The 15815-nt window shown below is 35.3% G+C and overlaps 1 long non-coding RNA gene across 3 annotated transcripts in view; it reads right to left on the bottom strand.

The window, feature by feature from the left end:
- Positions 1-677: 677 nt before the first annotated feature.
- The window catches only part of LOC121319576, a 33193-nt gene continuing 18055 nt past the window's right edge, over positions 678-15815 (bottom strand). For 2 of the 3 annotated variants that reach the window (XR_005950720.1, XR_005950722.1), the window contains one exon: positions 3519-4158. This is a non-coding gene — a long non-coding RNA (uncharacterized LOC121319576). Of the gene's footprint in view, positions 2321-3518; positions 4159-15815 lie in introns of those variants that run through there. The other variant, XR_005950721.1, reaches the window with a different exon arrangement.

Raw genomic sequence — 15815 nt, 5'->3', positions numbered from 1 at the left:
TCAGTTTTTTATTTTTCTTAAAAATATTTCCCAACATAAAACCAATGTCACCTTACAATAATTGATTCTGAGTTTCAGTGTTTTAAAATAAAATATCGAACAGAACGAAATTTCAATGTACCATTTGTAATTCAGTAATATGAGAGAATTGGTCAGGGGTCTGAATACTTTTGCAAAGCACTGTGTGTGTGTGTGTGTGTGTGTGTGTGTGTGTCTATATATATATATTTAAATTTATATACAGTTAAATTTAACAGCAAGTCATTTTCTACTCTTTTTATTGTATGGTACAGGCAAATACAAATACAATCAGCAGCAGAAGCCAAATATGGTTCTTGGATGAACATAAATCTGTTCCTTAAAGAACCATAAGCATATGGTTCTTTCTGGAACATTTCAATAACAGTTCTTTAAAAAAACAAAAAATGTTTCCCCTGTGGCATCAGTGTGAAGAACTTTTAATGGTTCTAGGCCAAACCTTTTTTCTTAAGAGTGTTGTAGTGACAGCCACCCAGCAACAAGTCACCATTGCAAATAATGGTAAGAAAAGCCCTGCTTTTAAGCAAATTCAATTTACCATTGAGCAGGTGAAAAATGTTGATCCTTTTTCTGTAAGTGTATTGCTACTTACCATTATGAAATAGGCATACACAAAGCAAATGACTCATTTTAAGTACTCTTGTTTAATTGTTTATTTATAATGTAATAAAAGTTCATTACAAACAAAGACATATTTACACATAATTTCAGAAGGAACATACAGCAGTCTGGTGATGCATATCCTGGTCCTGTGTGTTTATTCTTTGTGAGGTTAATTGAAAACAGTGAAACACTACAAACTTTTGAAATGCATCTGCTGTACCTTGGTAACCAACTTTACCTTACTTAACTTTCAAGTCAAATACAAAAATTTGACACATTTTTATTTTAAAATAAACAACCAGTTTTGGGAAATGTTTTAAGTTGCATTGAAAACATTGAAAATGTCCCCTACATATTTCTGCTGAAACTAAACTATTAAAGATTACTGTTGCTTGTTCTTAGAGTTGCACTGCTGCCCTTCAGGGAAGGCAGTAGGTTGTATAGTTATCTCCTGATGGGGTAAAATCACTACCCTGAAACCACACAACCTACTACCTCACCCTGTGCGAACATTAGCAGAGAGGATAGCAACAAGCATGTGGGCCAGTGGAAACTGAACTGCACTGAGTGAAGCCTTACACAGCTTGTGAGAAACCTAAATGCACTGTAATACATTCTAATATCACACAGGAATCCACAATAGACCTATTTTTAATCCTAATACACGAGACGCATCTTGAACAGCCATAGGGCACATTTTTAAAGAGTTTGTGCCAGTCTTTATTAAACAATACATGCTTCTACATGCTTAGGAGGCCTGAAATGATATTACTTATGGTAGTCTGTTTTGTAACAGTTAAAAACTGAACTAAACATCTTAAGCAGCTGAAAATGTTCTACCTTTGTGGAAAAGTGATAATTTTCAAAGCTTGCTAACTTATGCTACATACGCGTCCTTTAACAATTAACTGCTAGAATGAAATAAGTCATACAGCGTAATATGGCAAAAAAAAAAAAAAAAATCAATTGGTCCGATATAGAATCTTTCAAGGTATTACAAAACACTTTGCACCAAAGATTAAAGGTGCTATATTCTGCAGTATTTTTTATAATGAAATAAAAGCTGATGAAATAAAGATATATAATAAGTGCAATACAGTACAAAAGCAAATCATATTATTTTATAGGTGAATATATAGTTTTGAAATGAAAACAGGTTGAATTATATTGCTTAATTTCCTTTCATCAAAGCCCCTATACCCTAACTTCATAACACCTTATAAAATGCTTGACTTCTTCACACGTGTGCTGTTACAGGGCTAAGCCTACAATGGGATGGAATGGGACAGCAAATAAATAGCATTAGAACTTGGGAGATTTATCCTCTTAGCTCAGCATAAAAAAACGTGTTTATGTAGGTTGTATACAGTACATTATATACAATATGTTGTTTTTCAAACAGCTACAAGCAGCTGCAGGCGTTTGTGAGCACTCATCCAGCGACGAATTTACAGCCACTTCAGGAAAGACAGTAGGTTGTATAGTTATTGACAGGAAGGGTGTAACCCTTAAAACTATACAACCTACTACCTCACCCCAAAGGACAGTCTAACTCCAGTGTAAGACCCTACAATCTACTGGTTAAAATGTATGACGGCGGTGGGGAGAAAAAACTGTATTTTCTCATATCATACCATACCAGTCTCCATCTTATCCCAAAAGGAATTATGTCATGCATCTGTAAAAAATAAAAAAAAAAAAACTGTCAATAACACACAGAAGCAATGTCACCTTCATATCAGTCCTGATTTTGTTTTCTTGTATGCAGAGAAAAATTTGTGAATGACATGACAGTATTTGTGGCCCCAGGACTGTAAGGGGATATTATTGGAAATATTTTCTTCCCTACCTGGGTAAGTTGGGTGAACCCTGAATACATTTTACACAATTAGTAGACAATATTAACAGTAATGATAATGGGTTTGGAACTAACATTGCCCAGCAAGTGGTGCTGATAAGGGAATACACTACTGGGAATGCAGTGGATTAGCAACAGTGTATATGAGTGGTTCATACAATACCACTGTGATACTACTGTGTATGTCAAAATATGAAAATGTTGCCACTGTTGTACCATTCTAACTGTGGCCCAATCCACTGTATAAAATAACTATTACATCAAAGATCATTTGATAAGGGTGATCATAGAGGTGAAGAGAGGCCTGACTTAAAAATGGAACATTTCTGTGGGCTGCAGTGATCACTATTACATTTCTATAGAAAAACATGACCAAAGACCATCATATTAAACAACATAATTAGAGTAATACTGTTGCATTTATGAATATCAGGCTGATTTTTCAGGCTACACTGCTGACATTTTTGTCACCCTTTTTTGGAAAGTCAGGACACATTGTACACCGAATGGCCAAAATATAACAGCTAATGACGCTCCTGATGTGTAGCTCTGGATAGAGTAGGAATCAGTGTGTTTTTTCCAGTACTTCTATGTTTGTACATGTCTATAGGTTTGTACATGACCCACTAGAAACCAGAGTGATGCTCTTTACTGTTCCATAAACACCAGGGGATCATATTGATAAAAACAATCCCAAGGCATCTACAATCATTCTTCTTTGTAATCATCCCTTAAGGAAAAAAAACATATATGTTTAACACACAGAAGAAAAGTATGATCCATGTATTTTTCATGTATAGAAATTGGCCTATTTTTATATATTAAAAATATATGCGATATATTTAAAATATATTTTAGTCTGTAATCCATATATTTATTTTATATGTTGAAAATATATGGTGCACCATATATTTTCATTAGTCTGTAATCCATATAAAATAAACACATATGGATTACAGACCAAAGTATATTTTAAATATATCCCATATATTTTAAATATATAAAAAAGGGGCCAATTTCTATATTTTAAATATATAAAAAAGGGGCCAATTTCTATATATGAAAAATATCAGGATTAAAAATATATGCTTTTTCCATAAGGAATGGAAATCCTTCTTCCTTGTTATTGTTGCTGAATAGATGCACACAACTCTCAGACAGCGTATACTGGTCTACTGGATACATGAATCAGTTTCTATCTTTGCTTACATTTTCTAAATTATTGAGATGTCAGTGTCATATATTATAGTATGCAGCACTTGCCAAACAAACTGAATGAGGAACTATATTAAACTATATTAAAAAAGAAAAAAAAAATTCCAGGGATGATTTTATCAAGTTATTGTCCATCATTTTGAAGTTTTAAGCACATGTACAAACCCAGTAATCTTTTTTTATATAATTTATTTACTAGATATGGTGTATCAAATTAGTTTATATCAAACTTGGTTAACATTTCAAAGCTACTCTCAAACAGTGTATAAAACCAGATAAGTCCCACTTATTTAGACAGCTCTGGACACTTTCGTAATGTTTAACTTCTGTTGCTAATGGTTTGTATCTGTTCACTTGCACACACAAAAAAGGGCAACATTCCCAAGCCAGGAATGAAAACGATCCATTTCATTCCTTTACTGCACCTCTGATGTGGACATCACCTGCAAAAATAAAAGACAGTACAAAATGTATCACCAAAAGCACATGTTTATCTACAGGCATATAAACACATTACAATTCTTGCTTAAAACTGAACAATACTTTTATAGCATAAATACCTACTAGAGTACAATGTTGGTAGTAACATAGTAGTATTACACAATAATGTAAAAGCAGCTTTTCATAATTTCATTGATTTCAGCTGTTCCTATGTCAATAAAAGCACACACTATGGTAAAGGTGAATGTGGAGTTCTTGGAGAAGAATATTTATTGGACGTGCATTGCAGATATTTCCATGCTCTAGTTTCGGTCAACTTCACCATGAAGGATTAATGACTACTGAAAACACACCAGTCACAGGAAAAGCTGTGAGCCTATGTCTAACTTCTGGAAGTTTGAGTTATTTAAAAAAAAAAAATGGCAAACATTTGGAGTGTTTTGTTTTTTTTAAGTATTTTTTTCTGGAGAATATATATATATAAGATGCACTCAATAGTTTTTCCTACAATTACTCAAACACCTGAAAGCTAGATGCATTCCTTCAACGGGAAGTAAAGCATGGAAAAAAGTGCAAGACACATTGCCGAATGTCAATCCACACCGACCTGCAGAGTATCCAAAAAACTGAAAATTAATACACGACCCCACCCATGCATTCCTATTGGATATACTAGAGATGGGCTGTCCCATTACAATACAGGTCTTGTTTGGTTACCACCCTGACCCCTGGTAACTCCGTTGTAAAATTAAGGTTGGACTTGTAAAATCTATAGATCAGAGTTATTGAACATCCCTATATATCCAAAAGTTTGATTGTTATTATTATTAGTAGTAGTATTTTTTTTTTCGTAGTAGTAGTAGTCTGATTTGAAGCCCAGTACATCTGTCAGAAGACAGCTGGACAATATAGCTGAACTGATATTTTCAACAAAATCGTTTTATTGTTTTAATATACATTTATATATACAACTTACTGCAATCACAATTGTGTTTACAAATTCCTCCTTTGATCCAATTTTGTTTATTAACTTTTTAAAGTATTTTAAAGCATGTACTGAAAATGGCACATTTTCAAGCAGACACAGACTACCCTTGAAGCACAGCCGGTTCAGAGGGTAATAATGAAATAAGATAACTTCAGTACACAGAAGAGTTGCAGTTGTTTTTGGATTATATCTAGATTTTTTATTGCTTGGTTTTGCATATTATGAAACAAAGCTGTGAAGTTGCAATTCTTATGGTGGCATAGGCATTGTAGAAAATGTTTTTTGGTCCACTTTTAAAGGGGATAGGTTCCTATTGCTTCCAAATGACATAGCTCACAGGATGTTATCCTGCTTTGACAACAAGTAAAGGATTCTTTCACACACATAACGTATGTGGATAATTCCTCTGTGCTGCTGCTACAATAATTTAAGTGCAAGTACCGTATTACTTCAATTTGGCGCCGCCCTTGTATTAAAGAAGCCCTCGTATTGACGCCACAGTCATATATCAGCTTTATAATAGAAGCCGCCCTCGAATAAACGCTGCTAAACAAATAAACGCACAATACTGACTGTATGGAAGATGGGAGCTTCAGTCTAGTGCGTACATTACAAACTAATGTACACACACATAGTAAGCTAATTTTATTTTATGGTACAGTTCTGAATGAAAATCCAAGATAAACTACGGACAGAACAGCAGTCCTTCCTGGGTTCTGGTGGTTTTGTTGTTTTGTTTTCAGTTCAATTGTAATTCCCATACTCAATCCCCTTCAAATAAAAACAACGCGCTTGCTGTCTATGAGAATATTTAGTTTTGGTTTCTCTTGCAGAAAAATGGCAAACAAGTAAGTTACGGAGGAAAAAAAAATAACCAAGTAGGCTTTATCAAGATTTTGCAGAAATCAAGCTGAAATTCTCAGGTAGTTTTGATGCAGAAAAACATCTACGTCACACTCTTGGACTTAACTGCCACACCAGCATTGCCCCGCCCCTTAACAACGCATAGACACTCCTGAGTCGCTGGTACAGTACTCCCTTGACCTTCCAACTCCCAGCTAATAGGCTCTCATTAACTGTCAGTAAATGTACTGTATTCAAGCCCCACAAACACACAGAAGTATAGTGCTGTAGATCAGAGCATCTCATGAGCCGCTTCTAAAATGCCTTAAATCATGTAATAAAACACTGCAGCATTTGTAAAGCATAGTATTATTAATAAAGGCTGTCCTCATATAATCGCCGCCCTCGTTTCAATTTAAAATAAATGCCGCGGCGCCAAATTGAAGTAATACGGTATATTTTGTTACTATCTCATCTCTACCTTTATCAAGTCAATGACAATCGGTTAAATGCTAACGCAACACACAATAATACACAGCCTACATATACAAAAAATCACATGAAACAATACACGTTTTATAAGAAGTCCTAACACCCTGTACTCTGATTGGTGACCAAACAGAACACTGGAATTAGAATTGCTGTAAGACATCGATGAGCTTTGCAGTTCCATAGACCAGGATAGGGCTCACTGTACGTTCAAATAACCACAAGAGGGCTCTATGCATATCGCAAAAGCAAGCTGTCCCTTTATTCAACACTAGTTCACTCTATCCTGCACATCTGTTCACATTTGCTATATTTAGTCTTTTCAACATTTCCTGGATGTATCACAAATACAAGTTGCTGTGCAGCACTGTACCAAGGGCACTGCAGACAGAAGGAATCTAGACAGACAGTTAAAAAGAGAAACACAGTTCTCTGCTGGGCTAACATTAGGGGTATACACCTCTATTTATATCAGAGCTAGTGTTAATGAGGTCCTGAGACATATGCAAGGCTGCTGCCTGCCCAGTTACAAGCTGGGGGGATATTTTGGTGAAAGTCAGACACTGAACCCTTACAGTGACCTCTCAGCGGGTGTGTGTCCTCTGGTGGGGACTCAGAGTGGCCACTTCTGGGCTGCATGCTCAACATGCCATTCCATCACACAAACATGCACGCATACAAGTCTGAGATCAGGCCAGCCACCCTCACCAGCACTGTTAAAATGAAACTGGCTGTACATCTACATTTTAGTAGATTCAATATTTAGGCCTCTTTTGTAAATGAGATAGAGAGTATAATTTGTAATGTAAACTTGGAAACTTTTTTTTTAGACAGCAGTTAGTTTGGACTTTGAATCTTTGATATATATTTTTTAAGACAAATATATCCCACTTAAACTGAAGCTTGAGAGTTAACAGGTTTTTGCAATGCAATGGTCCTGTGATATACAGCAAGGGCAACTACAAGTGCTGAGATGTACACACACTTTTGACTTTAAATGTAAAACATGAGTTTTTATATCTGTTATTTAGACACCCCACAACACTATTGTTTTCTTTCTAGGCATATTCAGCATATTTCTGACAGCCATCGTCACATTTTTTTATTCTCATTTCAGCGTTGCTCAGCCAACCCAAAGAAAGCGAACAAGCCCTATAGTAGGCTTATTCGGTTCAACTCTCCCAGGCTGGCCCTTGGGCCCTACACTATTGTGGCAACACCATAACAAGCAATTGTTAGCAGTTTCTAAAAGAATACATAACCTCTTAAGAAACAAATGATTTACCAGAACATAAAAAAAAAACAGTACAATTTACATCTCACATATAGTACAGTTAGGGTTTCTGTTTTTCGGGTTTTATTAATTGTATTTTTCTGTGCTTATTTTTAGCTATTTTTGAGTTTTATGTAAATTGTTTTTTTCGGGGCTTTTGTTTTTGTTATACTGTATAAAATTAGTGTTTTCAGTTACTTTGCAAAATGCTTGAGCGTTTTTTTTTTCTGCCAAAATATATATAGTAGTAACTGGACAGTACTTGCACACTTAAGCTGTACTTTCTTTCTTTTGCTGTCTTCCACAATGAAATCCCTATGGTCACGGGAACATTCTTCTGGGGTTTTTGTGTGGAGGCATTTTTGTACATTTCGCCACAATTCTGTTTTTAATCCTTCTTATTTTAACTGTAATACAGCTTTAAATCCAGCTAACAATCCTCCATTCCTAACTGTAATCTCGTTTTAAATCTCGCAAGCGGAGGCTCCAACAGAAATGTAGGAATGTGCTGCCACTCAGTAGTTGGGGTGGGTTTAAAGTATTCAGAACGAATCAATGATAAATACTAGTCAGGAAAACAGGACATTGCCCAGCAGCACTGGGAAATGTATTTATTATTATTTTTGTAGTAGGTTTTATTTTTTAATGGGAAAAGGGTCAAGTCAAGGTGAATTGATTAACCATGTTCACAGTTTATCCGGTGTTTTCCGGTGTTTATTGGCTATCCACCAATTCATTGTTTTTGTATCAGGGGTGTTTTATTGGGTTTTATCTGTAAAACTGAAAATCAGAAGCCCTAAGTAAAGTTAAATTCATGATGAAAATTATGCCTTTTGGTTATGTATCAAGGCTCAATATGGGAACAAGATCTTCATATCATTTCCAAGGCTTACACTGTCATTAAAACATTGCAATGGAATACTGCACAGTAGTAATTGTTAATTAGGACAGTGTAATACTGGGAAGACAGAAGACATTGAAAAAGACCTCTAACTGAAACACTTGTCTTTGAATTTAAGTTTCTTTTAGTATTTCTAAATGTAGCACTGTTGTTTAATAGTTATGGATGATAATACTGGTATCCTTTTGCAACAACAATCTATAATTATAAATCATATTCTGTCTGGGAAACCTAATCTGTTTTATGAACACTTAGAAACCTATAATCAAAGATGCAAGTACTGGGAACCTAATATTTGCAAACAGAAAATAATATTAGTAATATAATGAATTTGTAAATGTATATGCCAGAACAATGAACACAGCTCTATATACATTACTTCAAGGTCCCTTACAACATTCATCTGCTCTAGAAGAAGTATGCCATAGGATTACAGAGTGACAGAGACAAGTTGGCTTCAAAACTACTTGTAATGAATTTAGTCTTCTATTTTAGTATTTCAAAATTTAGCAATATTGGGTGGTTTTAATTTTATATATATATATATATTATATATATATATATATATATATATATATATATATATATATATATATAGCAAAAAAAGGAACATGGAAAGAAGAATAAACTACAAGATGGGAGAAAGAGACACCAACACAGTATTTTTTGAGTAGAACGCAATAAAGAACTATATGTCTAAGGTGAAAGTATTCAAAGATTGAGTGGTCACCATGTGCTACCTCTATGCTAATTATGGTTTGTATTTGTAAATACATTAGTTGCATGTTATATTTTATAGCAACAAATCTCAATTCTGACCTGTACACCCAATGCCATTCAGTCCTAGACCCTCCTCAAGCAGAGAATGCCAGTGGTGTCAAATTGTGTGGAGGTTTTGTTTTTGGGACTAATGTCCAGCAATAACTTCAAACACCCAATCATGAGATATTCATTACAGTTTATGCTTTGAAGATAATGGATTTTGTTCTGAGAGGAATCAAGTATGCTGCACCAGCTAGACTGCCAATTTTGTTTTAATCTGCTTTTGTGGTTTGTTTGTGTGTATTTTTACATTTTTTCGGTCCACAATATACAATGGACTGTGTAAGTATGCTAGTCACAGATTGTTAAAAGTTGACATTCTGTATATGGAGAAGTTCCAGTTTCCAAACATCAATGCCATTTACTGCTGTTTCTCTGTACTTTTAAATGCTTTTCAATTCTGCATAAAGCAGAAGACCTCCAATTCTCTGTTGACTGGATGTTTGGTTGGTTGGTGACGATCCTCCTCAGCTCAATTAACAGTAATGAAAATTAGACACTGTATCTTTGGTGTACGTACTTGCTTGCCTCGTAATCATATATTTGGCATGAGCTGAATTCCAGAACCGCAGGGTCGATGCCTGTAAGCTTGCTGAAGACGAATTACAGTTTGGATTCTTCTTGCACTGTAAGCAGGTTCCGTTTCTGGACTGGCTGCTCTATCTGGGGGGCTGTGCAGCTGTAGCCTTGCCAACACATTCGCGCCAATGGAAAATAACAGTTTATTGCATGGACCCAAGGTCAGAAATGGGAAAGATCCAGACTCTGCAAAACTGTTTGTTTGTAAGCAGGCAGTCGGCAACAATTAAGCCTCTAAATAAGAAAAAAAAACTGTATTCCAACGGCCATTTCCCTTTTGCCAAGCTGCAACTCTTGCCTTCTTATACTGGTATCTGACAACTCCAGCAGTGAGAGACACGCACACAAAATGGATGTGCAGAGCTAGGGGAGACAGGAGACAGCCATTTTATGCTTCTTTTGGATATGTTGCCGGGCAAAGTTATTGATCAGGAAGTACTTTAACAGGGACTATCCACAGTTTTGGGGTTAGTTGTTTGGGCATAGTGAATACATTTGGATTGCACAATGACTAGGGCTGTATTTTTTCCATTGTAAAAAATTGCTTATTTCACAGCATTTTAAGGTCTAAAAATATATGTTTCAAGATATTTGTGACATTCAAAATTGATAATTTGCTGTAGAATTATTTTTCAATAAATTTATCCAACATTGCAGTCGCAGTAATAGTACAATTGTTGTATCCCATCAACAGTAATAATAATAGTTTGCACACAATTATTAAAATCTAGTTTAAAATAACAGTGATGTTTGAACACAGCAACTGTTATTAATGTTGTCTTGACAGGAGGGCTAAATACAACATTGTTTTGATAATCCCTTATGCTTGCATTTTATTGATGTATTATGAGGCAAACATGGGTGCATTATTTAAATCCAGATATCTCTTCTATACTCTGTTCTTGTTTTCGCACACAACACGATTCCCTGCATTTGCATTTTATACAGTACAGCTTGGATCAAGGATTCAATGGATACTATTCTTGTCAAATACAAAAACACCATCATCAATTACATGCAACTGTTCTAGCAAACAGGAAGGCAAACCAGGGTTGAAATGTTGAAATTGTATTGGTGTGTTAATCTGCTTTCATCAGTAAAAGACAAACACAAATGTAGCAAAATCTTCTCTAATGTACACTTCCTGAGAAACATACAAACATTCTGAAATGTAAACTTCCTGAAAAATATACAAACATTCTGAAATGTAAACTTCCTGATAAATATACAAGCACCATGCATTGTGTCATTGTAATCACCTGGGGATACTTATGCATTTTGTCATTGTAATCACCTGTGGGTTACTTATGCATTGTGTCATTGTAATCACCTGGGGTTTATTTCATTATTTTTAATAAACATGTGGGTGGATGCAGGAGGGTTTTTTTTTTTTGCCAAATGTTCTGCCCGGTTGCAGTGCTAAATGATTACACTGAATGTTTTCACCTGTGTGCCTGACCCCATAATATTTTAATGATTATTGGCACTTTGTTATATGCCTGAACATGAGCCAATAGTGTTACCAGCACTACAAAGAAAGTAGTACAATTCTTAAACAAATAGTGTGGGCTATAGTCTCAAAGTTATTTAACGAAATTGTCATTTGCAAAACACACCAATAGTTATAAAACTAGAAATAAACAACTAAGACATTTAATGTTGGGACTAAGTCATCTTAAAAGATGCTTTTGAAGTTGAGGATGAATTACCAGTAGTACTACTCCTATTAAAGTTTGTGCAGTGTTTCCATGCTACCCTCCTCCTCTCCCCATGATTTACTACACATGATTTTATTAAGCATAAGGGTGAATTTAAAAATTGAAAAACCACTGACTTTTTGACGAATCATTAAGCAAACTTTATCCAGGAGCACACAGTTGCTTACTTATTTAATGCAGATGACATGCAGGAGGAAGAGAAGGAGAAACAATAATGTTCAGTTCAGTGACAGCTAGCAAGGCCACTTTAAGGGAGAGAGAGAACTTACAACAGTTGCCTATTGTGAAACTACGTTTAAGGGCAGTGGTGTGTACACCAAGTCTCAGTCTTTAATCAGACACATTCTAAGCCATGCAGCATCCAGGAGGCAACCAGTATGGCAACCACAACGCAGAGCATTAGGTCTTCATCATTCTGAAACCAAAAAATTACACAACTGCAATATGGCAGTCCTATTAGGTTCCTAAAGTAAAGAGTACTGTTAAGATTTTGCCCAAGAACTTTCCATAACATCTTAAAATGAGACGTGACCTGAAGACATGGTGGTGACGGCTTCATTTTATGTTGTTGGAATACACACTGGAATGCCAACAAGAGCTGGGTTCTGAAGTGTTTAGATCATTTGAAAGTGTGTATAAAAAGAACCAGTCATTGATACTGGCATGCTCTACAATTCCTTGCCCCGTTAGATTTACAGACTTTTCTCTTCAGTCATGCTTTTGTTTGATTGGCACTGGTGAGCTGCTTCTGGTTTGTGCATGAAGGATGCTATATAAATATACTTAGTGTGGCATGATACGGGACATTACTGAATGCATATGATTTCGTTTATTGTTATAATATCACAGGGGCTGGCATTGTTTAGTCCAGTCCCTACACATTTTCTGACAGATGGTGATCTTGGGAGATCAGGAAACAAGAGGTGAGTTTTCCTGCTGTCTATTGTGCATTTGCTGCTAGGTACTTTTGGATTAAAATTCATGTGATGAATTTAGGCCAGTTTATATGAATCTAATATATCAAAAGCAGTGTTGCAAGACAACACAGGGCAATTTAGTACTACAAAGATACATTCCAGATCTCCCAAAGCATAGGTTATATACTTATTAGTATTTAGTCAATCAATGCAGTGTTAAAGCTACAAATTTCCAATCAATCGCTTCACTGATTTCAGCGAAACCAAATGGGCGAGTGGGCATTCCTCCAAATTGATTATTTTCCACAAAAAAAAAAAACCAGTTCAGGAATAATGAAATTACTTTTTTCAAAGTAATGGCTTTGGTCATTTCACTGTTAAACATGGAAGGGTTAGCTTAATACAGTTTAAAGAGATGGACAGCTTTCTAGTTAAGGTGAACTAGAGTCACTGTGTTCTGCTTCTCAAGCTCAAGTTAACCATCCATTGTAAACAAAGCAACTTCAACGTTCCCAGTCTATTGCATTTATTATGCATATCCTTCAACCATTAAAAAACATATACAAAAGCAAAGAATAAAAAGCGCTATGAAAATTGATTCCTGATGCTAGCACTCTTAATATACACATGTGTGTAAAATACTGCAAATCCCTGGTCCGCTAAAGACACTTAGTAGATGCAAGTTTGGATACGCAGTATACAGTACCAAATAATTATGATGTGATCGATTTCTGAAAAACAAACAAAAAACACAAACTGTTGGTTGTTCTTCATTTAGCTCTTAGCTCTGTGAATTTGGAAATGATTCCCGGCAGTACCTACAGGCAGACTTGTCAGAACCTACCAGTCTTCTTACCCCCTCCCTGCCCCATGTCACAGTACAGCGGAGGCCCTAGTTAAGGTTCAGACAGCAGTAGACCAAAATACCACTGTCCTTCAACACTATATTACTCCCACTGGTGTTTTCAAACTGCTGTGGTTTATTGACCCTCTTATTAACATCACTAATAACAATAAAAACAAAGTGCAGGCTTATTCAATGGAAAAAGAGGGGGGTGGGGCAGTAAAGATACTGCTAATGCTAATATGTCAACATGGTCAACATGTTTGCATGGCTTGCTGTGCAAGCAAAATAAAGATACTTCTATACATAACAAGATATATTCTAATAGTGTTTAATGTATTTCTTAATATATAAAAAAAATCTTCAGAATTAAAACATACTTTTCTGAACTGTAGCAACATCAAGACCAGTTCCTTACAGCGGTGCTTAATAATTATAATTAAGGATACTTTCTTAGTTTCTTTGCATGCTTCTTAGGGATAAAACATTGGAAAGGTTATGCGGAGCCAATGATAAATGAATGGAAAAATTCAATAGAACCCAGAACAAAGTCTTCTATTGTCTGACAGAGGGATATAAACATATTTAACAAAGTACAGCCTACTACATTCAAATTATAGTTTTTGTAGATTACATTTGCAACAGAAATCTGAAATAATGAAAACTACTGTTTCTGTGTCTCTGAGTGTTATACCAATATAATGCTTTATAATTACTAAATTAATTTCATTAATATGTTCATAATTTAATTGTACACTATTTACTGGGCACTATTAAATGTTTATTTAGTGGGCTTGATCCATTGATACAAGTTTTCAGATGCAATTATTTGTCACCTATATTACAGACAAATATGCAAAAGATTTGAGTCAACTCAAGAAAAACAAGAAGAACTTAGATTGATAGCACCTGGATGGATAACCATGTAATACAGGTAATAACTGTGTAATTACTCATTATTCCAGGATCCTATTTGGTAACTACTGTGGTGTTACCAAGTAATCACAGCAGGTAAAATGCTGCGCTCAAGATCACTCCCATGTAACTGCACAGTAGTTACCACGTAAGAGCAGTATTAATTACCAAGTTATTACAACGTAATTATATAAATATGCATGTTGTGTAATCTAAGGTGATATCTATCTTTGATTGGGTTTGAAAACAGAAAGAAAAAATACTACTGTAAGCAAGTCCCACAAAACCAAAATGTCAGTGACCTTTTTCCGACAGTATTTTTTTATTTAAAAAGGCATCAACACATGTAACAAAGTCCTTTGCAAAATAGTAATAAACTACAGCACTTTAATTAGTCAAGCATGCAGAGCTACATTGTATATGGCAAGGATTGTGAAAGCCCAGGTTAAATAAGGTTGCAGTCAGATATTCCTGAAGGTAACACTTCTGCCAAAACCTTCAGCAGTCATATCTAACAGAATATCCAATGTGCCTTACTGTCATTAGTGTGCCAGCGGGGAATACAGATCCAACAGCATTCATTTATATTGTTCCATTTAATTGAGTATATTTTCCTGCTTTTATCAATTTAGAAGTAAACCGAATGATTGACTTACACAGATAATTTGTGATTTTAGTTATTGCATTGTAAATAGATTTTTATAATATATTATTATAATATATCAGCAACATATTCACAGATCACTTCTCCCCCACCATTTACAAAATACTTTCTAAAGATGTCCACTGATGGCATTCAAGAACACTACACAATAACATACAACCTTTCTACATAAAGTTTTACTTTTGATATATTTCTTATTGGCAAATATGTTACCTCAACCGAAGCTCTTTCTGTAGTAAGTACTGGTAAGGCTTCTTTGAAGCTTTTATATAGGGTTATAATTTTAAGCAAGAATCACTTTTACGCTGAACAAACCAGAGCAGAGGTGGGCGGGCTCCCAGAGAACAGAGATCAGCCCTGCTTTTTATTCACTCTGAATGTGCTCGGTGTCTGGCCAGTAGGGTTTGCTGTTGCGCGATGAGGAGAAGCAATTTCCTGCCAGTTTCCCACCCCCAACCCCAGCAGCTTCAGAAATTTGATGCTCCCCTCGGGGTCCCCATGTTTATTTAACCACGCTTTTTATTGTTTTGAAGTGCAACTTTTTAATTCTTGCTGTGCAATAATGTATTGATAATCATGAGGTGGTGGTTTATGTACATGTACAAGTGGAGACTTAGCCTAGATTGCAAATCTGGAAGATGTGTTTGTTATTATTATTTATTTACTAGTTATTTTGGGGATTATTGAGATTGGGGATGCTTGTGTG

The sequence above is a fragment of the Polyodon spathula genome, chromosome 8, assembly GCF_017654505.1.
Source record: "Polyodon spathula isolate WHYD16114869_AA chromosome 8, ASM1765450v1, whole genome shotgun sequence".
NCBI classification, from domain to species: domain Eukaryota; kingdom Metazoa; phylum Chordata; class Actinopteri; order Acipenseriformes; family Polyodontidae; genus Polyodon; species Polyodon spathula.
This window is presented reverse-complemented; position numbering and strand designations above follow the sequence as displayed.